Source organism: Gracilinanus agilis, chromosome 2 (genome assembly GCF_016433145.1).
Source record: "Gracilinanus agilis isolate LMUSP501 chromosome 2, AgileGrace, whole genome shotgun sequence".
Classification (NCBI taxonomy): domain Eukaryota; kingdom Metazoa; phylum Chordata; class Mammalia; order Didelphimorphia; family Didelphidae; genus Gracilinanus; species Gracilinanus agilis.
Window position 1 is genome coordinate 164,790,866 of NC_058131.1, and position 24,546 is coordinate 164,815,411.

Consider the following 24,546-nt stretch of genomic DNA (forward strand, 5'->3'; position numbering starts at 1 on the left):
AAGGAAATTGAGAAAGATAGAGGTTAAATGATATATGCCCAGGGTTATACATATCTGCCTGGGGCTAGACAGCCTCCACACGGGTTCTCATTTACCTAGTCCCCTTTCATATCACTCTTCTAAGTTCTACAAGACTTAGTAGTAATGTCTTATATGAACAGTTATTTCAGATAGTTTCTTGGGTCCTCCATCTCAGAGGGACAATTCTTCAAGAATGGCCTTGAAATGATCAAGAATCACAGAGATAAATAGTCTTCAGAGACCTAGAGCAAACCAATGGTCCCACTCACGCAGTCAAAACACTTCAGACCTAGAAATGAGCTTCTTCATAAGGTATTCTTTTCATTCTTTAGATGCCAGGGAGTATGAAAAATCAAATACCCCAGAATTTGCCAATAAAAATTAAAACTAACATTTATATAGAGGAGAGGTTCTTAGCTTTTTTTATGTGCCTGGTGAAGCTCATGGACCCCTTCTCAGAATAATGGTTTGAAATGGATAAAATAAAATGCACAGGATTAGAAAAGGAAGCCAATTATATGGAAATGTATGTGATGTTTGCCCCAAGAGCAAGAATTGCTAGTTACAGTGTTGGTTAGAATTTCACTTAAATTTTAGTGCAGAACTTGATCTTCCCCCAAGGAGATGATCTAGTGACCTCAAGTAATCATGTTCTATAAAAGAAAAGATATCCATTTTTAATACTTGAAACCTCAAAACGCAGTACTTTTGGGACATTCTAGCAATCATCCTCACTTTCTGTGTCTGATATCTGTCATTCTTGTAGCATTTCAGTGGCATGTACCAACCAGAGTTTGAATTTCTCATCTACTTATAGGGCAACAGTGTCACCTGAGAATAATGGCATTTTATTATATGGGATCCATTCAAGATGTCATAGTAATATCTATCTCAGAGTTTGTCCAATAGTCTGAGACCAAACTTTTGGTAAGATACAGCTGAAAGCAAATCTGGCCTCAAACACTTCCTATTGTGATCCTGGGCAAGTCACTTAACTCTGATTGCCTGGACCAGTGATGATGAACCTTTTAGAGATGGAGTGTCAGGCCCTGCAACCACCCCATCCCCGCAGAGATTGAGTGCCACACCCCACCCATCCCTAATTACCCCCAGCCCTCCCTTACCCCAGATAGGGGAGGGAAGAAGCACTCCCATTGGGTTGCTGGACAGAGGGGTGTGTGATGACAGGCGTGTATGGAGAGGGAGAAGAGGGTGGCCTAAGCACCCCACTCCCCTCCAGCTCTTCTCTGGTCCAGCTAGGTGCCACACTGTGAGCTATGTTCCCCTCAAACCTAGTTCTTTTCCGAGCCCACCACAGGAATCACCTTCACCACAAACTTAACAGGCTACTGTCTACACCATACCCTCATGCAACATGTGAGCCCCACCCACAGCACCTTACCCCAGACAGGAGAGGGAGGAAAAGCTCCCACTGGGCTGGTGGACAGAGGAGTGGGTAAAGTGAGGATACATGGAGAATGGGAGGGGAACAGTCCACCCTGAGTCCCTCTAGCTTTCTAGTAATGAACTCTGGCAGGTGACTGCAGGTATGCCCACAGAAAGGGCTCTGTGTGCCCTTTCTGGCATGTGTGCCATAGATTAGCCATCATGGTTTTAGACTCTGTCTCTCTTCTATCTTAGAACTGATACAAAGACAGAAGGTAAGGATTTAAAAAAAAAAAAGATAGAGCTGGAGGGATATTCTCTTAGTCTGATCGCTTTGCTATGTCCATGAGTAAATTGCATCTCCCTAGTAGAATGTTAACTCTGAGGGCAGAGTCAATCACACTTTTGTATTTGTCATCTCACCATCATCAGCACAGCACATCCTCGACATAGAGTAGGCACTTAATAAATGCTCATTGATTAATTTATATCTGACATAATTCCCATTCTTTTTCTAGAAAGATAAGTATCTTTTAGAACTAAATGTCTAGGGTAAACAGGTTGTTGTTTTTTTTTCCTTAATTCACTTTCTGTTTGTTCCATGCCCTACCCAGGCAAGTCTAGGAAATTCAGAAAGCTACTTTAGAAAATTCACATGAGGAAACATTTGTATTGTCCTCCTTCCCAAAGATCCAACCACCCTATATCAACAACTACATAGAAATTGTGAAGAAGTCTACATAGTCTTTTCAGTGGTCCCCCTACTCCAGCCCTTCATCATGAATTCCCTTAGATTACTATTTCTCTAAGTAAGCCCCCAGTTAAATAAGATAGAGGGTTGGGTAATAATAACTGACTTTTATATAATACTTTAAGGTTTGCCAAACAAATCCCAGCAGGGAATACATATTATTTTGCACTATAATTATCTGTGTAGGTGTAATGTCCGCTATTAGACAAAAACTCTACCAGCACAAGTCTTGTCTAAACTATCTTCATAGCACAGTGTTTCTGCATGTATTAGGTACTTCATAAAAGTTTGTAGAATTGAATTACAAAGAAAACAAAGTATTATGAGGTCAGATTAGGATAAAATCCCTTTCGCTTAGGAGATCAGGAAAAGTTTAATGGAAGAAACATGTGAGGTAAACTTTTAAGTATAGGAGCATTTGTATAGGTTCACAGGTTCAGAGGAAACTTGGTGACATAGGGGTTAGAGTACTGGTCCTGGAATCAGGATACATGAGTTCAAATCCAGCCTTAGACACTTTATTAGTTTCATGATCCTGGGCAAATCACTTAACTTGTTTGCCTCGGTTTCCTTAACTATAAAATGGGGATCAAAATAGCACCTTCCTTTTGAGATTGTTGAGAGGATCAAATAATACAATATTTATAAAGCCTAGAGTAGGCACTTAGTAAATATTTGTTTCATTTATTCACAGGTAAGAAACCAGGGGTCCAGTAATACCAAATAGTGTTTATTTTGGAGCATGGAACATATGATTGGGAGACGTATGAGATAAAGATGGACAAACAAGTTTGGAATTTGTAATTATACAAGAAATTTGACTCAATAATCTCTTTATAGATATGTAGCCCAAATAAGTCAAAGACAATAAAAGTGAAAAATTCCTTGTAAAACTATTCATAACAACAAAAGCTAAAAAATATGTGCCTATTAATTATAGAGAATGGATAGACAAATGTTGGTATATGATTGAAATACAATATTGTTGAGCCCTAAAAAATGACAAATAAAAGGAATTCAGAGAAATATCAGAAAGCCTGTATGAACTGAGGCAAAGAAAGGTAAGCAGAAACAGGAGAACAATCTACCTGATGACTATAATACCATCAATATAAGCACCACCAAAAAGCAGCAGGATTCTGATAAATTGTAACAATCTCAGAATTGATGATGAAACCTCCCTGCCTCCTCTTAAAAAGAGAGATGGAGGATTATAGATTTAGAATGTGGAATGTGCTATAAGGCAAGCTTGCTATATTGGATGGTGTTGTTCAACTGTTTTTCTTTTTCTTTGTAATAAGAAAAATGTATTTGTGGGGGTTTTTCTCTCTCTGTCAACTTCCTAAAAGGCTGCAGGTCCTGTTCACCCACAGTACAGGTGCCTTGTACTGTGGAGGTCTTTTGGCCACAGAAATAGGCTTGGGATTTGGGTCTGCTTTGTCTGTCAGTTCTAGAAGCAGGCAATGGAATCCCCACATCCAACAGGAAAGCCTTGAAAAGGCAAGGTATTTGGAACTCCAGCCCAAGAGAAACTTGGAACTTGAGGGGACTGTGCTATATAGGAATTGAGCTAACCTGTGAACCTAATCCTCCTTTCATTCCTAGAGCCTGAGGTGATATGAGATAAGTTTTGTTTGTATAATTTATTTCTTGCTACTACATACCTTTGAAGTAAGCATCCCTTTGTAAAAGCTTATGTGACTGTTAAGTGGTTAACTGGACCTGGGTTGTAAAGAGACCCCTTAAATTAGAAGGATATCATTAATGGGAGGGAGCAGGGTGGCTCAAAGGATAGAGAGCCAGGCCCAGAGACAGGACGTCCTGGGCTCAAATCTGACCTCATACACTTCCTAGCTGTGTGACCCTGGGCAAGTCACTTAACCTCAGTTGCCTAGCCCTTAGGACTCTTCTGCCTTGGGACTGACACTTAGTAATCATTCTAAGACAGAAGGTAAGAATTTTAAAAAGAACCCATTAATGGGTTTCAGGCAGTCACTGTTGTATAAATTTCAATATGGATAAAGGGATTAAGAAGAAATGCTTGTGACATAAAAACAAAAAGGGTTAATAAGTAACTTTTTTTAATAAAAAAAGAAAAGTAAGTTGGTCAACTTTTTGGAGAAGTCTAATATCAGACTTAAAAGTCTGAATTTTATTTGTAGGCAATGGGAGTGACTAAAAGTTATTTTTCCTATGAAAGAAAATGATCAGACGTAGGCATTAGGAGGCTTGAGACATAGTGCCTTTTTTTTATCCTTGGAGGTCTCCAAACAGAGACAGGATGATCACTTGGGATATTTTAGAGGGGTTGCCTGCTTAGGTAAGAGTTGGTCTAGATAACTGTAATTACCTCCCAGCTATAAAATACTGGAACCAGTGATATTTCTCTAACATGAAGAAATTAGATGCTAGGAATTGAAGTCCTGGTGCTAGAACAGACCTTCTTGGTTTGCTATCATAAGAAGAGAGGACCCAAAACCCAAGAATGAAAAGGAGTAGTGTCAGAGCAAAGAGATGGAATGAGGCCTGGGTGGGGGATTAGAACAATTCCCAGACTTTCTTGTTTCCAGGAATTCTTCGTGTCTCAGTAATTTTTTTCAAAGTACCCCAGACCAAAAGAAATACCTAACATTTCCACTTAAGTAATTAAGTCCAAAAACTTAATAAGTATTTATCTCCTAACAACTTGGTAACTGTTTAAAAAAATAATACACATACATTGAAAGTAAAGATATTTTTATTTCATTCTAAATAATCAGTTACTAATGTCTTATGTGCTCTTTTTAGCTTCTGTCCAACTTCACAAATCTTGGAATCAATCAGATTGGATACCACCACTCTCGGTTCCTATTCCACATCCATTTTCACCTAATATTTGCTTTTCATCACAGCAACCACAAAAAGCCCAGTTTCACTAAGATGTGATCACAAAAAAGAAAGTTCTAGAAGTTACTGGTATAGTCAAAACTACAAGTAAACAAAAACTTACCTGAAACATTCAAACACATCATCCTGTAAACATCCTTATGCTAGACTTTGGGCCACCACCAGGTGTTGAATATTATTGTTTTTTCCTCAAAAATGTAAAATGTCCTCCAGCTCCACTGTGAGTTCACTGTGACCCTGGACTGTTCACAGTTTGGGAACCATGGGTTCAGATTCTGGGGGCTATTCAAGTTCACAGCTTGGTTACTACCTACCACAGCTTGTCCCTGAACTGAAAGGATATTTGCTGGCACAGCTGATGCCTCCTTCCCTTTTGTTTCTCCTTTCCCTGGCATATGCAAAGAAGTCTCTCTAGAGGGGTGGAGTGACTAGAGAATGAGTCATGTCCAGTGAGAGGAGAAGGGAATGTCTGAACTCAGTTGGCAATATTCACATTCCAAGGGCCAAAAGAGGGAATGGGCACCCCTCCCTTTCATTTTCCCCCATTTTAAAAGTTCTGAAATAAACAACTAAAATGAGCACTTCCAAAAAAAAAGGAAAAGGAAGGATTGTATATAAAATGGCAAATCTTTTATATAAAACAAATTTTTCTTTCAAGTATATAATTAAATTCAGCATATTTTTTTAAACCCTTACCTATCATCTTAGAATCAATACTATGTATTGGTTCTAAGGCAGAAGAGTAGTAAGGGCTAGGCAATGGAAGCTAAGGGATTTGCTCAGGGTCACACAGTTACGAAATCAGCATATTCTTTTCAAAGCTATCCTTTTCATCTGATTCCTTCTAGCCTTCCTTCTGTGAATATCAGAAATTTACTTTAATAGATCTCCTTTATTTTTTTCCTTCCTTTCCTTCTTTTTTCTTTCTTTCTTTCTTTCTTTTGCAATTCTATCATAAATGTCTCCCTTTCCACACTCCAGCCCTCAAATTGAGAAAAAATAAAATAATAATAGACATGAATAAACCAAATCTCCACATAGGCTATGTCCAAATATATGTGTAATTTTGTATTTTGAGTCTATCACACTTTTGGTAAAAGGTGGGGAGCATACATCGCCATCATCAGTTCCCCTGGAATTGGTCATTGTATTGATCAGAATTCTTAAGCCTTTCCAAAATGTCTTTGTCTTTACAATGTTATTATTGTATAAATTATTCTCCTAATTCTACTCAGTTCACTCTGCCTAGAAAGACAAGTTTTTCCAGGTTTCTCAAAAGCCATCCCTCTTGTCATTTCCTACAGTAAAAAAATACACTATTACATTTATATGTCATAATTTTGTTCAGTCATTCCATAAACTGAAGGGTAGCCCTTGAGTTTTCAGTTCTTTGACCTAAAAAAATAGATTCTATAAATATTTTTGTATGTACAGGTCATTTTCATCTTTCTTTGATCCCTTAAGATAAAATCGGATCTCTGGGTATGTGCAATGGAATGATTTGGGGGGCCCAGTTGCAAATTACTTTCCAGAATTTTTGGACCAATTCACAACCTTCAACAACAATACATTTCCATACCTATTTTCCCATAGCACCCCTAAAAATTGTAATTTTCCTTTCTTCTTATCTTTGCTAACCTGATAAACAAGAAGCAGAACCTTAGAGCTGCTTTAATTTGCATCTCTCTAATTATTGATTTGGAGAAATTTTTCATATCTTTATTGATAGTCTGGATTTCTAATTTTGAAAACTGACTCCATATCCTTTGACCATATCCATTCCATTTGGGAATGGCTCTTGCTTTCATAAATTAAAATTAGTAAAATTCGAATCTGCTCTTTACATATTTTGGATATGAGAGACCTTTGTCAAAGAAACTTTCCACAAAGTTTTTCTCAATTGTCTGTTTCCCTTCTAATTTCTTACTTAATTGTTTGCTTCAGTTTTCTCAACTATGAAATGGGAATAATAGCACCTATATTGGACATTTGTTGTAAGAATCAAATAAGATAATATTTTTAAAGTATTTAGCATAAGTTGTGGCATATAGTAGGAGTTTAATAAATGTATATTGACTAATTTTACCTACATTGGTCTCATTTATGCAGAAACTGTACTTTATGTTTAAGATGTATAAGTTCTCATATAAGGTATGTGTATGTTCCATGAGTTACCTAAATGTGGCTTGTGAATGGCATGGAATTTGACCCACACCTCTCCTAGGACGACTGCAATATCCAACTCTGAGAGAGCAGGAGAAGGGCCCTGTCTGGGTGCTTGTTATTTCCCTTCCTTCACTCCATAAAGGATATTGGACCGTATTTATATCTTTCTTCCCCTTCAAAGAGTGCCTCACTAGAGGACTGAGCCTGATTCACAGAATAAAAGTTGTTGCCTTCATCTCCAGCTTTTAGCTTACACTAACTCCTTCCCACCAAATGTTGTTTACATAAATGACTATAACAAATAGCAAATAGTGAATAAACCCATTTATCCAAGCAAAACAGCAAATAAAAATTGGATAAATTCTTCAGTTAGAATATACAAGAAAATACACAAGAGAAAATGAAGTCTTTGCAAGGAATGAGATGAGATCTCTTTTCAAATCAACAAAAAGGCCCTGATTTCATTCAAGGGAAAAGTGTCCTAAAGTCTCTGGGAGGTACACCGGACATCACGAATATGTCACGGACCCAGCTTCCTCTATGTGTTAGCAGCTGCCAAAGTCTTTTTTTTTTTTTTTTTTTTTATGTGTCTCTCCTAAAGTATGTGGAACAATACTGGCTGTCTTCCCAAGCATCCAGCAGACCAACTCAGCCCCTTATGCAAGTATCACCTTGATTTTCTCTCCCCCAGGGGGAAGGGAGGAAGGAAATAAGTATTTATATAGCTCCTACATGTAGCAGAAACCATGCTAAGTACTTTGTACAAATATTATCTCATTTGACCCTCACAACAAACCTGCAAAGTAGGTGGCATTATCCTTATTTTTTCGAAAGCTGAGGCAAATAGAAGTTAAGTGACTTACCCAGAGTCACACAGTTAGTAAGGGAAGATTTGAACTCAGGTGTTCTTAACTCCAGGCTGTGTTATTTGGAATTTTGGGGGTTCTTTTGAGGGTTCTTTGGGGTTCATTTGAGTTTTAAATATTTAAATATATGACATAAACTTCCTGTGGACATTTAGGGGACTTGGAAACTACATTTCCCATGATTCCTCTTGTAATACAGGTAGACAGGAAGTGTGATTGCGTAGAGAACAGTACAAGACTCCTGAGGTCATTGGGGGAGGTCTCTTTGGTAGGAGGCAGCCAGGTGAGAGAAGGTAATGGCAGGCAATTTGAATTAGATCTTAGCAGGCACATGGTCTTCTTTATTTTACCAACATGGCTTTAATTAAAGTATTAATACTTATATTTACATCCACCTATATTCATTTTATTCATAACAAGGCCCAACCCTCCAACTACTATGCCACTAACTGCCTCTACCACCAGCTAGGAGTCACATCTTCCATATCCAGCAAGCAACCCAGACTTAATCCTCCTCCATCCATCCTTGGGTGGGAACTAGTGTTCCATGGGGTTACACACATACAATGATCATCTCTATTCTTTATTGGATCACAAATCCTTCCCTTATGCATAGCTGGGAAAGGTATTTTCTTCCTTATTCTTCTAATTTGTTTATGACTTTTATATCTAATTAATCTATAATTAATCTATTCATTTGGAATTTATTTTGGCATATGATATAAAATGCTGGTCTACATCTAAACTGCTGGCAGACTACTTTCCAGCTTTTCAGAGGTATGGTCAAATAGTCAGTCCATATCCCAGGAACTGGGATCTTTGAGCCTATCAGTATAACATGGAGATGGCAGGGTGGAATTCCTGCAAGATACAGAGTCAAGCCTCAACCCAGAATTCCAGGCCCTCTCCCTCCCCGCCCCCCGCCCGAGAACTCTGGATGAGGGGCAGTTGAGGCTATCTCCATGTTACATCAGTCACTATGCTGCTATATGCTGGCTTTCTTTAGCATGTTCTATTCTGAATCTGTTCCATGGACCAATCTCTCTATTTTTAACCAATACCAAGTGGTTTTGATGATCACTGCTATGTGAGATTTGGTACTACTAGGCCTCCTGCTTCCTTCCTACTTTTAAAATAATTTCTCTTGAGATTTTTGACCTTTTGTTCCTCCAGATGTATTTCATTATTTTTTCTAACTCCACAAAATAATCCTTTGACAGTTTGATTGATTCAGAGCCGAATAAGTAATTTATGTAGCATTGTCATCTTTATTATATTTCCCTCCCTTTCACATTCAACCAAACAAGCCTCCAGACCTTCAGATAGTACAGACTACAATACCGAAAAAAGAATCTCTTGGCTGTTATATGTAGGATCGACTGGAAAGGAAAAAGCCTAAAGGCAGGGAGACTTAGTAGGAAGTACAGTAAGTAGTATGGGTGAGAGACAATAACGGCATGTATTTTTGATGATACCTAGCATATACTATTGTGTGTTATAATAATTCATGTACTTATGTTACCTTATTGTTTCTTTAAATGCTCAGATACTACCTTACATATATTCAAATCCCCTATAACACCTAGTCCAGTGATTTCCAAGTACTTAGTGTCAGTTTGGGGATTCAGAGGGATTGTACAGAAGATTTAAACCTGACCCCAATGCTGAAAGTAATAAGTCTTCATTTGGTACATTTAAAGGAATATCCAAGGTTGGGAGCATGTAGGAAGAACAATAGATAGGACACAAGAGCTGTATCCATCCCTTGGACTATGACAGCATCTGATACAGCAAAAATGGGATTTAGAGGGAAGGGAATGGATTTAAATAGATGCCACCAGAGCCTTGGATAGAAAAAAAAAAGTTCACAGTGATCCTGGATGGGCCTCTTGCCTGGATTTAGTGCATGGAAATACCAAGCTTTTGTCATCCATCCTGGTGCAATGAGTGGGTCTTCCAAGGGGAATAAATGTACTTTGGGCACCAGGGTAGCTTGCAGATGGGAAAATGTACTTTGGGCATCAGAGTAGCTTGCAGATAGGAAAAAGGCACTAGCTCTTTACAGGATTTCCTTCAAGTATACCTGATTGGATTTCTAAACATGGAACACTCTAATATAGAAGATTTCAGACAGAGAAGATACTATAAAAGGGAGAAAGTAAATGGCAACTGATTCCATCACTTCCTGGCAAATAGAGAAAGAATAAATGGAAGCAATGTCAAATTTTATATTTTGGGGCTCAACAATCACTGCAGAAGACAATCGCAGTCATGAAATTAGAAGACACTTGCTCCTTGGAAGGAAAGCTATGACAAATCTGGACAACATACTAAAAAGCAGAGACATCACCCTGCTGGCAAAAGTCCATATAAGTCAAAGCTATAGGATTTTTTTAGTAGTAGCATGTAACTGTGAGAGTTGGACTATAAAGAAAGCTGAGCACCACAGAACTGATGCTTTTCAACTTTGATGCTGGAGAAGACTTTTGAGAGACCTTTGAACAGTGAGATCAAATCAGTCAAACTTAAAGAAGTTCATTCAAGCTATTCTTTAGAAGGACAAATACTGAAGCTGGGGCTTAAATATTTTGGCCAGATAATGAGAAGACAGAATTCATTAGAAAGGACCTTAATGTTGGGAAAGATTGAAGGCAAAAGGAGAGGTGGACAGCAGAAGATGAAATCGATAGTGTCATGGAAGTAACAAACATGAGCTTGGACAGACTTCAGGAGATAGTGATGGTTAGAAGGGCCTGGTGTGCTATGGTTCATGGAGTTACAAATAGTAGGACCCAATTAAAGGACTGAAAAACGGCATTATGAAGAGGGAGGGATAATGCATAGGGCAGAGATAGCCTGTCACAAGAAAGAATAATAGTCCCAGAACACTAGAGAAACTTTCTATACTGTCATAGTATTTTTAAAAAATTATATATATGTAAAATTATCTACCCCTCCCTTCAGGACAGAGCCCTAAAAGCTATACCTAGGTTCAAAGTCCCATTCAGAACCATAGCTAACAAACTTCTGTCAAACACTTCCCTTTTTTACCAAATCAAAGGAGCTGGATTTTATTATTATTTTTATTTCAAATTAACATACTAATTGATTTTTATTAATTTGAATTTTAAAAATTAATTTAGTGGAAGAGCAAGTAAATAACAAGGAAAAATTCCTACCATTCCCAATCCCTTAGATACACGCTCTCTCATGAATTCCCAAGCCACCAGTGGGAAAGAAAACACTCTTAATCAACTCACACTAGGGTTTTGTCTCAGCTAATAGGCCTCTTTGCCTAAAGCAGTCATTTATTGCTTTTCTTTAGGGCTACTGATGTCATCTGTTGTGAAACTTCCTCTGTCTTGCCGCCATCTGCTGTTTCTTTGCTGAGTTGCTACTACCATTTGCAGTTTCACCCCTGAATTGCTATTTGGTTGCTTCTCTACTAGTCATAACTGGCATCCATGAAGGCTTTTCTCTTGAACTGATACCTTTGTGTGTCTAATATTAAGCATTTCTTTTTTTTAAACCTTTATTAATATTCATTTTTAACATGGTTACATGATTCATGCTCCTACTTTCCCCTTCACCCCCTTCTCTCCCCCCACCCATGGCTTAAACATTTCTTTTGTGTGGAGGAAATAAATACCTGTCCCACAACTGAATTATACTATATGTTGAGTACTTTCCTACTCCTTTCTCTTCAAAGACCCTAGACATGAGGAAAACACAAGCTATAAGTAATTTTTCCAGGAGCTCCAAGACTGGGGTGTAATGAGTCAACAGAATGTGAGAAAAAAATCTGACCATTAACTTAGGGGGTCCAACTCCCTCAGCTTGTTTTTTTTATTGATCCAATGAAGATGATAGTAGGTATATAAGTAAGCAAATTTAGTAATTAGTAATTAGCAATTAGTAAACAAATTTGTTGTGAAGATCTAGGATCACATACATGAAATATGCAGGTATTAAATTATAATTATTATAAAATACATATAATGCATGCACATATAATGTACACAATGTATGCAGCATGTAGAAAAGATGAGAAATGGTGAAAACACCTGTTTAGTAGGGGCATAAGGCACAGACACAAATAACAATAATACAAGATAAATGTGATATTTGCATAGGAGAGATCAAAGTAGAATGATAGATTGAAAGATTGAGTCCAAAAGCAAAACAAATCCAGAGCCATCCAACTTTAACAGATAAAAATTTTCTGATAACAATTTTCTACATAAATTTCCTACTTCTATCCCTCTGGATTTCAAAGCTAGCACCTAGCAACATAAAACTTTGGTCCCATCTTAATTCCTACTTGCACATGGAGATTAACTTCAGCCAGGCTGTTTTTAGAGTTAGGATTTTGAAAAATCTAGCTACATAAAGATAACACCATACCCAGACTTACCTTTTATATTCTCCTCACTGGAGCATTTATAATTTTTCAGTACATTTTCAAAAGATATAATTTATCCTTCGCATCTGAAAGAATAAATCCCATACCACATTTTTTCCAATAAAAGATGAGGAAGAACCTTTAGATTTTGAAAGGCAAAGCTTTATTGTCTTCTCTTTTATTTAAGACCTAGAGTATTTAATTCAAATAATCTTTAGAGTAGTAAGAATGCTAGATTTAGAGTCAGAAAGGCTGGTTTCAAATCCTATATAACCTAAGAAAAGTTATTTAATTCATTTAGGATTTATGTTCTTCATCCATATAATGAGGGGATTGAAATGAATTATTTCAACATTCATGATTTTCTAACCTGAGTCTGTGTGACAGTAACCCCAGCCCTTCCCATTCTGCCCAGGAGTGCTCTCGCTTTCTCATTCTCTCTTTCTTTCTCTCTCTCTCTTTTTCTTTCAACTAAGACCCAGCTGATTCACTCAACACACTTGCAACTATTTTAGCAGGCTGGGGAAGTTAGAGTTCTAGGGGTAACTGTTAGATGGGGGAAGGGGAACCCTCTTACCATAGATCATGGTAGCTCTTGAGCATCCCCCACTGATGTGTTTCCATTTGTACAAAATTAGTCATGATGCCACTGACTTTTAAAAACAAAACATCTACTAAATAATAAAACAAAAGAAAGAATAATCATATCATTAAATCAATCATAGGTAAAAGCAGAAATAATATAACATTTACTCAATAGAAGGTAAAAGCAGAAATAATATAACATTTACTCAATAGAAGTCAAAAGCAGAAATAATTAAAATATAACAATCTTCCCATAATTCTGTGACACTTACTCACAAATATACTATTCCTGTAGAAGACTAGGTACATACAAAAACCTAGAAGTGAGGCACAGAAGTAGGGAATCTATGTGCCTGGAGCAAACTCACAGCTCTTGAGTATGTGCCTGGATATGGGGTTTTCTTAAGAAAATAGTTTGCATCATGTCACCTGTTCCTTTTCTGAGCTTCTTTGCTCTGCTAAAGCTGCTTCTCTGCTACTCTCAGGTCACCAAAGTAGCTCTTAAAGTAATGCCACAGCATTATACTCTCAGTAGAGCAGCAGTTGTCTTAAGTCTTGAATTTGTCAAAGTAATCAAATTTATTCTCTATGACCTATGAGATGTTGTCTCTTCTCGAGCCATAGAAAACAGCAGAGCAATGAAAGCAAACCCCTGAAAGATTTCTTTTCTCTCAAACTGCAGGTGAGGCAATATCCAACTCCCCCAAACAACTGTTTAATAAGTATCCATTTTTGAAGCATTCTTCAGTCATATCTAACTCTTTGTGATACCTTTTAGAGTTTTCGTGGCAAAGAAGATAGTAGAGTGGGTTGCCATTTCCTTTTCCAACCCACTATACAGATAAGGGAACTGGGAAAAACAGGATTAAGTGAATTGCCAAGGATCACATAGCTGAGATCAGATTTGAACTCAGGAAATTGAGTGTTCCTGTCTCCCAGCCTGGGACTGTATGCATTTGTGTCACTTAGCTGCCAAGAATATCATAGAATCAAAAATGTTAAGCTATCCATCAATGGTGTCAAACTCAAATTGAAAGGAAAGACACTAATTCATGCATAAAAGTCTTCATGGGCTATATATTGACTTAGTTTTAAATTTTAGTATTATCTGTTTTATTATATTTTATTTTATTAAATATTTTCCCATTTTAATCTAGTTTGGGGGCACATTCAGGAGTGTTGTAGGCATGAGGTCCACTGGCATCATGCTTGACATCTCTGCTATAAATGACTTCAAAATGACCAACTCCCTTATTTATCAGATAAGGAAACAGAGATCCAAGAGGATTTATTGTTTATTAAGTTTATTAAGTTTATTACTTGCCCAAGGTCACCCAGGTAAAGGTAACACAACTAGAATTTGAATCCACATCCTATATTCTTACCACTACACCAAGAGAAACAGCCCTATCCTATTTTAAAACTTTAAAGTGTTTTTTTTAAACCCTTAACTTCTGTGTATTGGCTCCTAGGTGGAAGAGTGGTAAGGGTGAGCAATGGGGGTCAAGTGACTTGCCCAGGGTCATACAGCTGGGAAGTGTCTGAGGCCGGATTTGAACCAAAGACCTCCTGTCTCTAGGCCTGACTCTCAATCCACTGAGCTACCCATCTGCCCCACTTTAAAGTGTTTTAAAAAACTTTAATACTTTCTCTTCCTCCCCTGAAGCTACTAACCAGAATCATGAAATTTTAAAAAGAAAAAGGAAAGACATTTCTATTTAGTCTGGTGTTTTGAATCAGTCTATGAATCAGGTTATGCCATCTAACTTCAGCCAGTAGTCAGAACAGGAAAAAAAAAAGATGAGAAAGAGGGTAGAATAGTAAAAACTGAATAGCTTTCCAGCTCCTTCTGAATCTAATTATCATAGTATAGCATCATTGTTTTATTCAAAGTACAGTTCATTCTCAATTACAATGAGGAGAGAGAATATTAGGGTAGATATAAGTGAAGCCCAAATACTAATAATCCACTCAGCAGATCTCAGGGCTGTGACCTCATGTTCCATGATAGGAAAGTTATTTCTGTATGTTTCCATCTGTTATCGCCATTTTACTATGAAAATGGAGGTTAAAGGGGCATATTAGAAGAAAATAGTGTGATTAAATATAATACATACCCTGGTACCAAGTAAGCTAATATCTAATACAGAGTTCAGCAAATAATGACTACTCAGTAAATAAATTTTTATTATATACAGGAATATACATATATTGAATTTTGATTTAAACAGCCCAGCTTTTTGACCATTGGTATATCAGGAAGATATATGACAAAGTAGGAACATTTTCAATATATGTTGCCTAAAGTATCTCAGCAAGGAATTTTTCATTCTTTTTTTAATCAATTCAAGGAGATAAAAATCCTATCTGACCTGATCAGTACATTCTTTTTTTAAACTATCATGCAAAACACATTTCCATATTGGTCATTGTTGCAAGAGCTCACTCATACAAAACCAAAATCCCAAAAAAAAACCATAAATACACTGATATTAAAGATAGTATGCTTTGATCTGCATCCATCCAACTCCTCCTTTCTCTGAAGATAGATAGCATTCCCTGTCAAATATCTTTCAGGATTGTCCCCTATCATTGCATTGCTGAGAGTAGTTTTCACAGTGGATCATCGTACAATGTTGATGTATAGGGTTCTTCTGATTTGATTGGGTACATTTTTGCCAGACCTGCTGCCATCAGAATTACTATGACTGTCTTTGAGGTAGAGACAGTATCTCATAGATGGCATAGCACACTGGTTCTTAAAGTGTGTGTGAAACCCTTTCAGAGGGTCTGAGAGTTCAAAAATATTTTGATAATAATAACATAACATTTTTTGCCTATTAAAAAATTCCTACCTTTTCGAATGATACATCTGTGTGAGGCTGGATTTTCTTCATAGTCTTCTATTAAAACAACAGATTGCAACAGATTGAATGCAGTAGAAGATATAAAAATCCAGCTGTCTCCTGTTAAGTTAGCCATCAAAGAGATTTGCAAAAACCATGTAAAACAATGCTACTTTCCTCACTACTCTTTTTTGTTTTAGAAAAGTGCTCATTTTTCATAACAAATATATTATTTATGTTCATATATAATGAGTTTATTATTATTGTTTTAAATGAGTTGGTAAATAAATATTTTTAAGTTTTATTAGTTTTCATTCTTAATATAGTACAATAGACATAACCCACCTAAGCAGAAGCTTTCTAGGGTTCTCAGTCATTTTTAAGAATGTAAAGAAGAGTTAAGAAAGAAAAAAAAGATTGAAAAATCACTTCCCTAGAAGAAAAAGTCCTGGACTTGGAGCCAAGAACTTAGTCTGTATCCCTCTTCCAATATTAACTATTGATTAAGTAAAACAAATCACTTTACTCTAAGCTTCAAATTCTACATCTGTAAAATGGAAATAATAATACTTCTACAATCTATCAAAGGAGTGTTATGGGGTAAATACTTTTAAACCTGAAATAAAGATATATGTACAAACTATTAGTTGTTATTGATATAAAAATAACTCTGCTTTGTGGTGGCAAAAAAAATGGAAAATGAGGGTATATCCATCAATTGGGAAATGGATGAACAAATTGCGATATCTGATGGTGACAGAATACTATTGTGCTGATAGAAATAATGAACTGGAGGAATTCCATGTGAACTGGAATGACCTCCAGGAATTGATGCAGAGTGAAAGGAGCAGAACAAGGAGAACCTTGTACACAGAGACTGATACACTGTGGTACAATCAAATGTAATGGACTTCTCTACTAGCAGCAATACAATGACCCAGGACAATTCTGAGGGACTTACAAGAAAGAACACTATGCATATCCAGAGAAAGAACTGTGGGAGTAGAAATACAGAAGAAAAACATATGATTGATCACATGGTTCAATGAAGATATGATTTGGGGATATTGACTTTAAATGATCACTCTATTACAAATATTAATAATATGGAAATAGGCTTGAACAATAGTACACATAAAACCCAGTGGAATTGCTTGTCAGCTCTGGGAGAGGGGAGGGAGAAGGAGAGGGAAAGAACATGAATCATGTAACCATGAAAAAATATTCTAAATTAATTAATTAAAGAAAAAATTTTTTGAACTCTGGTTGGCTTTTAAAAAAAGGTTTACTATTAATTCAATTTGTCTCTATATCATGATTATTTCTAAATATCCCCATTTGTAAAGCTGAATCCTCCCATGTAACAAATCAAAATGGTTAAACAAAAATAATCAATGTAGTGAACTTAGTTGACAATATATTCAATGCTCAGCTTCCATGTCTCTGCCAAGGGGAGGAAAGTTTGTTGCATGATCTTTTCTCTGGAAATAAGATTAGTCATTATAATCACTCAAAGAATAATTTCTTTTTAATGTTCTATTATATAGATCTAAATTGGAAAGGAATCTCAGCACAAATCCTAATTTTACAGATAATGAAACTGAGGCCCAACAGGTTAAATGACTTGCTCAAGCCCAAACAATGTCAGAAGTAGGATTTGAATCCAATAATTTGAACTACAAAGTCAGTGATCTTTCTCCTTTACATTATTATAGCTGCATTTATTTTCCTGCATCTGCTTACTTCACTCCATTAATTCATACAAGATTTCCCATGCTTTTCTTAATTCTTCATAAAATTGGAAAGGGAGGAGTTGACCAGGTTATCCTTATCAATTGATAGACCCCTAGCTTAGCTGATAAAATTTCAAAAGGGAAAATGCAAGTGATAGACAATGAAGTATTAATGTCTTATACCAATTTCAAAGAAAAATCTACTTTTTTTCAACTTTAGGAGTTATGAAGTTTTTCCACCAAGCTTGACAGAATCATGATAACATTCCATTGGCTGACCAAAGGATCAGTCACATTTCTAGGAGTTTTTAAATTTTTTTAATTAAAAAAAATTTTTTTAAACCCATACCTTCTGTGGGAAGCCAATAAGAGAATAGATAAAAATCTGAGACTCCTCTTTTCACCCCTTTTGTGATCCTTGTGATTTCTTGTTGAAAAGTATTGTGGCCTTATTGAAAAGCTTTAAGTTCCTAGCAAACCTGAATTTAAAGGGTTAACACTGTTCCCCTTTGGCCAGGAATGCAGCTACAGCCAAGGCCAAAACCTTAGCAATTCAACCCTAATAAAAATACTCCCAACTTGGCTTTCTGATAAGAACCTAGTCAAAATTCAGCCTTGGTCTGTTCTGAAGCCAATGAGACTTTTTGTGTTTTGATATGACATAATTTGTAACTTCTACGCATCTGCAAAGTTTCGGGGGGCGGGGTTCTTTGTGTAAAAAGAGTCTTGAAATATATATAATAAACTCCATGCTCCTGGAGCCAGAACTGGAAGCATGAGGTAAAAGACAACTCCAGTGTCCCATTATTTCCTTATCAACTAAACTTTCCTTATCAGATTATCAGAGATGATAAAGAGATCTCTAGAACCTTCAGTCTTAGAATCAATACTGTGTATTGGTTCTAAGGCAGAAGAGTGATAAGGGCTAGGCAATGGGGGTTAAGTGACTTGCCCAGAGCTACACTGCTAGGAAGTGTCTGAGGTCATATTTGAATGTAGGACTTCCTGTCTCTAAACCAGGTTCTCAATCCACTGAGCTATCCAGCTGCCCCCTCTAGTGGCTTTTTAAAAAGCAGGTATACTCTAGAGCAATGATGAGCAAACTAAAGCCCCCAGGGGCCAGATGCTGTCCCCTGAAATTTTCTATCCCAATGTCTGACATTATTCCTAATCTGACGAATACAATGAGTAGGATACAATACAATGAAACTTAGAGTTGCCTTAGAAACAGACTGACAGATGAGTATTTCCTTTCCTTTGGCCCCCTCTTTAAAAAGTTTGTCCATCACTGCTCTAGAGAGTTAGTCAAGGCAGGAGCCAGCTTTGAGCAATATGAGTTCTGTGAATTAATAAAAGAATCCTAACTGGCCATTTCTATTTTATCTACATGTGATAATAGTCCAAGAGATTCCAGCTAAGTGGGCTGGCCAAAAGATAATATATTCAAAGGAAACAGCATGAGTATAGCACAAGAAGGGAAGTACTCCCTGGAATTAATGGGGGGAGGGTGGAATTTTGTTACTATTATTCTTACAATGCCCTCTCAATAAATGCCTTTACTTTGAGATAATTATATCTACTAGCTGAATATGAAACCTAAGCATACTGGTGGGGGCTCACAAATTTTACTTTTAGAAGCAACAATCTAAAGAGTACCTTGAATTTGAGGTCATTCCTTCCAAATGATCCAATCTATAAGTATAAGCTGGTAGTTTAAACCCAAAAAAGGTCCTATATTTTGTCATTTTAGTGCATAATAATATTGTTCCATTCATACATTATAGTTTGTTTTGTCCTTTAACAGTGGGCATCAACTTTGTTTCCATTTATTTGCTACCACAGAAACTGATGTTAAGACTATTTTTATACTTAAGGGAATGAACTTTCTCACTTTGACCTTCTGGAGAAATCAAATTAGATAATATAAGTATAAGATTAAATTAATAGCCAATAACTCCAAGTATTACATTTTATAAGATTTATTAATAATCGCTTGAAGTAGAAGAAATAAAAGGACATGAAAAGAGCAAGAGACAGGATCACACACAAACTCTATTTCCAAAACGTAAGGACATAACATGAGAAGGAACATCGGATGCTGGGATTTAGTGTCCTGGGGAGCAGATTCTAATTACACATTCCCCCCCTGTGATTCCAATGGAAAATGAGCATGTAGAAATCTCCCAGATTTACATGCCTAGTTTCCCCATTGAATCAGTACACATAACCAACTTATATCTCTAAACATTTTTAACTGGAGGTACATATAATATTGCACTTTCTAAGGGGAAATTATAATAATTAGGGGGATAAGAGGGAAATAAAAGAGAAAGAAAACAAAATCAGTGATTGCTAGGCACACTGACAAAAAGCCAATTAGGGGGAAGTCCCTTTTGACATAAAAGTGTACATTCAAAATAAATGCATTTAAATCCCCACAGTTCAATATCCCAAAGTTCATTCTGGATCTTTTGGTACAGTCTGACGTTTCTTCAGGCTTCTCCAAACAGTTCACTTTTTTGATTCAGGGAGGTAGCAAGTTTCTTATCCTAAAATTACTCTCAAACAAGAAAAAAATTTTATAAATCTAGAATTCTATGACAATAATACAATCCCCCCTGAGGATGATGTTGACCAAAACACAGATCACCCTGGGATACATGGTTGAGTTATGAGGTATATGAATCATTTATCAAAAGAAAAATCAAAAACATAAAAAAACAAATAAAAGCAACTTCAGGATAAAAAATAAAATATCAAATTCTCATGTGTAAAAATTCTAAAGTAAGGAAAAATAAACCTATGACAAGTCCTTGAATCAAGGCTCAATTAAAGTGATTTATGTCCCACAAGCCTGTAATAGTAATTATAATAATGTAGCACTTACCCATTGGCAGGCAGGACTACAGAAAATTGCAACACTATGAAAGACAGAAAAGGGACTAGATTTTGAAGTGGAAAGGGAAATAGCATTCCCTGTCTGATTTTACCTTTGCTCTCAGGGATAGGGGAGCCAAAATGGCAGCCAAATTGAGGTACTTGGTAGAACTCTGGATCTGGCATGAGGAAATCCTGTGTCTGACTTTGCAAACATCTGCTTCCTCAAACCCCAAAATAAGTTCAAGTGCCCTGTCTTGGTGTGGAATCTCATCAATCCCACTGGGATTGGTTGGTCTCCTTGACCTTGTGCTCCTTGGCACTGTGCAGTGGCTCTTTTGTGATCCCTTCTCCTGGAATCAGACACAATCATTAATCAAAGTCCCATAATATTTAACAATCAATGGTAGGTTTCCATAGTCTAAAGCTTTTGGGTATGCATTGACATTGGGACTAATGGACATTTTAAACTTATCCTCCTGCAAAATCAAAAAACCATTAATACATTGGTAACATGTGTTTCAAGTAGAAAAAGTAAGAGAAAAAAAGAAAACTCAAATACTCTATTGCACATACAAGGTAAAAAATAATAAAATTTTTTAAAAATCAAAACTATATAGTTCACAATCCATGAAAAAAACTGTTTTAGCAAAGTAGAGGCACAACACAAGCATTTCCCACTGCAAAATGAAATCCATTTCCTTTTTACCTTGGCCATGATCCACAGTGTGAGTATACATAGTTCTCATTAAGAAGACAGCTTTATAAAACACTCGTACAGCATCTAATGCACATTCAAAGAAGTACCAAAATTCCCCAAAATCACAAAAAGCACATCAAATTCGCCAAAGGTTTCTAATACAGGTTTTTTTTAAACCCTTACCTTCCATCTTGGAATCAATACTGTGTATTGGTTCTAAGGCAGAAGAGTGGTAAGGGCTAGGCACAGACTTGCCCAGGGTCACACAGCTGGGAAGTGTCTGAAGCCAGATTTGAACCTAGGACCTCCTGTCTCTAGGCCTAGCTCTCACTCTACTGAGCTACCCAGCTGCCCCCACTAATACAGATTTTGTCCAACTAGTTTATGGACTTTTATAAAGGTATTTTCTCCAGTCCAGGCATAGGATGGTACAAATAAAGACAGTACAACAGAACATATCTCTAATAGGCAAAACACAGTAACAGAAAGTAGCATAGTGTAACAGAACATTATAAGTTAACTTAATATGTAAACTTAAAAAACAAAATTAAATCTTAAAACAATCAGCAAATATAATAAACATGATAGGATCCAATCATTCATTATCTATAGAAGGTACTCTCTTTACATGTGAGCAATGGATCCAAGAGTCTTTTTCTCCAATTTTGATAGCTGTTGGAGTGGTTAACAGGACTTGGAATGGACCTTCCCAGGTAGGCTGAGTTGTCCCAGTGTGCTAGAAGTTCTTTATGCATGCTTTGTCACCTGGGTACAAGTCATTGAGCAAGAAGTCTATAGTTCCTGCTTTTATAGCAGCTCCAGATTCATGGAGTTCTCGCAATTTGATCTGCAAATCCTGCATATATGAGACAATAGAAGTATCTCCCCATAGTAATGATGTATATGCAGCTTAGCCTGGATAGGGTGATGTCCAAAATGCATATCAAATGGTGAGACGTATATATCTCCCCTGGGCCTGCTACAAAAATAAAATAGGGTCAGAGGGAGAATTTCAGACCATTTTAAATGAGTCTCCATACACAATTTTCCAATCATAGTTTTAAGATCTCTATTTATTCTCTCAACTTGGCCTGAGCTCTGGGGATGGTACAGTACATGGAATCTGGGAGTTATCCCCAAATAAGAATATATCTGAGACAAAACCAAATCAGTAAAATGACTTCCCCTGTCTGAATTAATTCATGCTTGTTGGCCAAAATGAGGAATAATCTCTTTTTTAAAAGCACCTTGGAATACACAGAAGTTATGGGTTTAAAAATTAATTAATTAGTTAATTAATTAAAAAATTAATAAAAAGCACCTTGGCAACAAAAGCCGCTTTGGCTCAAGCAGTAGGAAATGTCTCAGGACAAAATTTATACTGTCCAGCTTTTGGCATAGTGATAAAATCAATTTGCAGGTATTCAAAATGTGTGTAAGCTAGAGGATGCCCACCAAAAGCTTTGCCATGAAAAGAGTGCTGATTGAATGCTTGGCAGGTAGGGCAGACTGTACACACTTTAGAGGCTATGTTAGTTATGCCAGGGGCTATCCATATCCTTTTAACATAGTCCACAATGCCCTGGGTACAAAAGTGACCATTTTTGTGAATGGATTGGCAAATTTGGTGATAAAAACTTCTAGGGAATAAGGGTTTTCCTTCAGTTGATAACCATATTCTATTTATCAATTTTGCTTTAAATTTATACTTCCATTTTTCCACTTCCTTTTCATTACAAGAAAAGGACAAATTTAAGTCATCGCTAATTGCAAATGTTAAAATTAACTCAGGCCCTTCTAGGACCACTAGCTTTGCAACAGTATCTACCTGATCATTCCCCTTAGAGACAGGATCAGTGCCACCTGTATGGGCAGAGCAATGAACTAAAGCTATGGCTTCAGGGAGTTGAAGGGAAGAAAGAACTTCATTAATAATTTCTGCACTTGCTATACATTTTCAAGCTGAGGTTAAAAAATCTCCTTTGAAGCCATAGCATAACCACTGCAGGACATATTCCAAATGCATATCTAGGGTCTGTGTAAATAGTAGCCTTCTTATCTTTGGCAATGATACAAGCATGTTTTAGAGCTATCAGTTCTATACTTTGAGCACTTATATTTGAGGGTAGTGAAACTGACCACAGAGCAGCAAATTCTGTGACTATAACAGCTCCAGTATAGCATATGCTATCACTCATGAAAGAAGAACCATCAATGAATAAGACTAAGTCTGGATTATCTAAATGAGTATCCAGTATATTATTTTGAGGCTTTTCTGCCATGGACATTAAAGATTCACAACTGTGCAAAGGTTCTTCTGAAACTGGTAAATCAGGAAGCAAGGTTGCAGGATTTAGAACTGTACAGCATTTTAAGTTAATATTTTCATTGCCCAACAAGGTTACCTCGTACCTTGCAAGTCTCTGATCAGAAAATTCTATGTCTTAGCAACAATGCTTCAACTTTGTAAGAATGAAAAATGATAAAGGCTGCTATAAATATATAAATTAGTAATTTAATTAAAGCCATGTTGATAGATAAAATCATTAGACCACGCGCTTGTAAGCATTCAAAACTGCCGCCTCCATACTGCCTCCTAGCCAAGCCCTACTCGCCAAAGAAGAGACCACTCCCTCCTAACCCACGAGATTTAAGCGCTCCCCTGCGTCAAGACGTCGGAAACGGAAACCAGTTGGACCATGTTGGATCACGGGAAATGTAGTTTTATACATTTCCCAAATCCACTTTTTACAATTCCCCGTGAGGTCCGGCAAAAAAAAAGGTTAGTCCTTTTTTCTTCGCTGGACCTGTAAAAATAGACAACTTCTAAATTTTTCAGGAATTTTGGGGATAAAAGAAATAGATGAACAAATGGTTAAAATTAGACGCATTGACAAAAAACCAATTTGGGGGGCTGTCCCCCACTGGCACAACAGTGTACAATTTAAAACAATACATACAACTCAATTTCAACTCCCCATAGTTCAATCAACTGCACCCCAAAGTTCAAAGTTTGGTCTTCATGGTACAGTGAAGGCTTTTCAGACATCTTCATGGTGTCTTCACCAAAACAAGTTCGTTGTCTGGATTTTGGGGAGATGGCAAGATCCTTATCCTGAAATTATTCTCAAAAGAATTTAAACTTTACATTATAGATTACAAAACATACATTTTCTTCTAAGATTTTATATAATTCCCCGTGAAATTACTCCTAAAAGAGTTAAATAAATATACATATATTTTTACATTATCGAATTTTAAAAAACTGAACAGATATCCCCGTGAGGTAATTCTTAAACACACCTTTTTTCTAAAAAAGAAAGTACC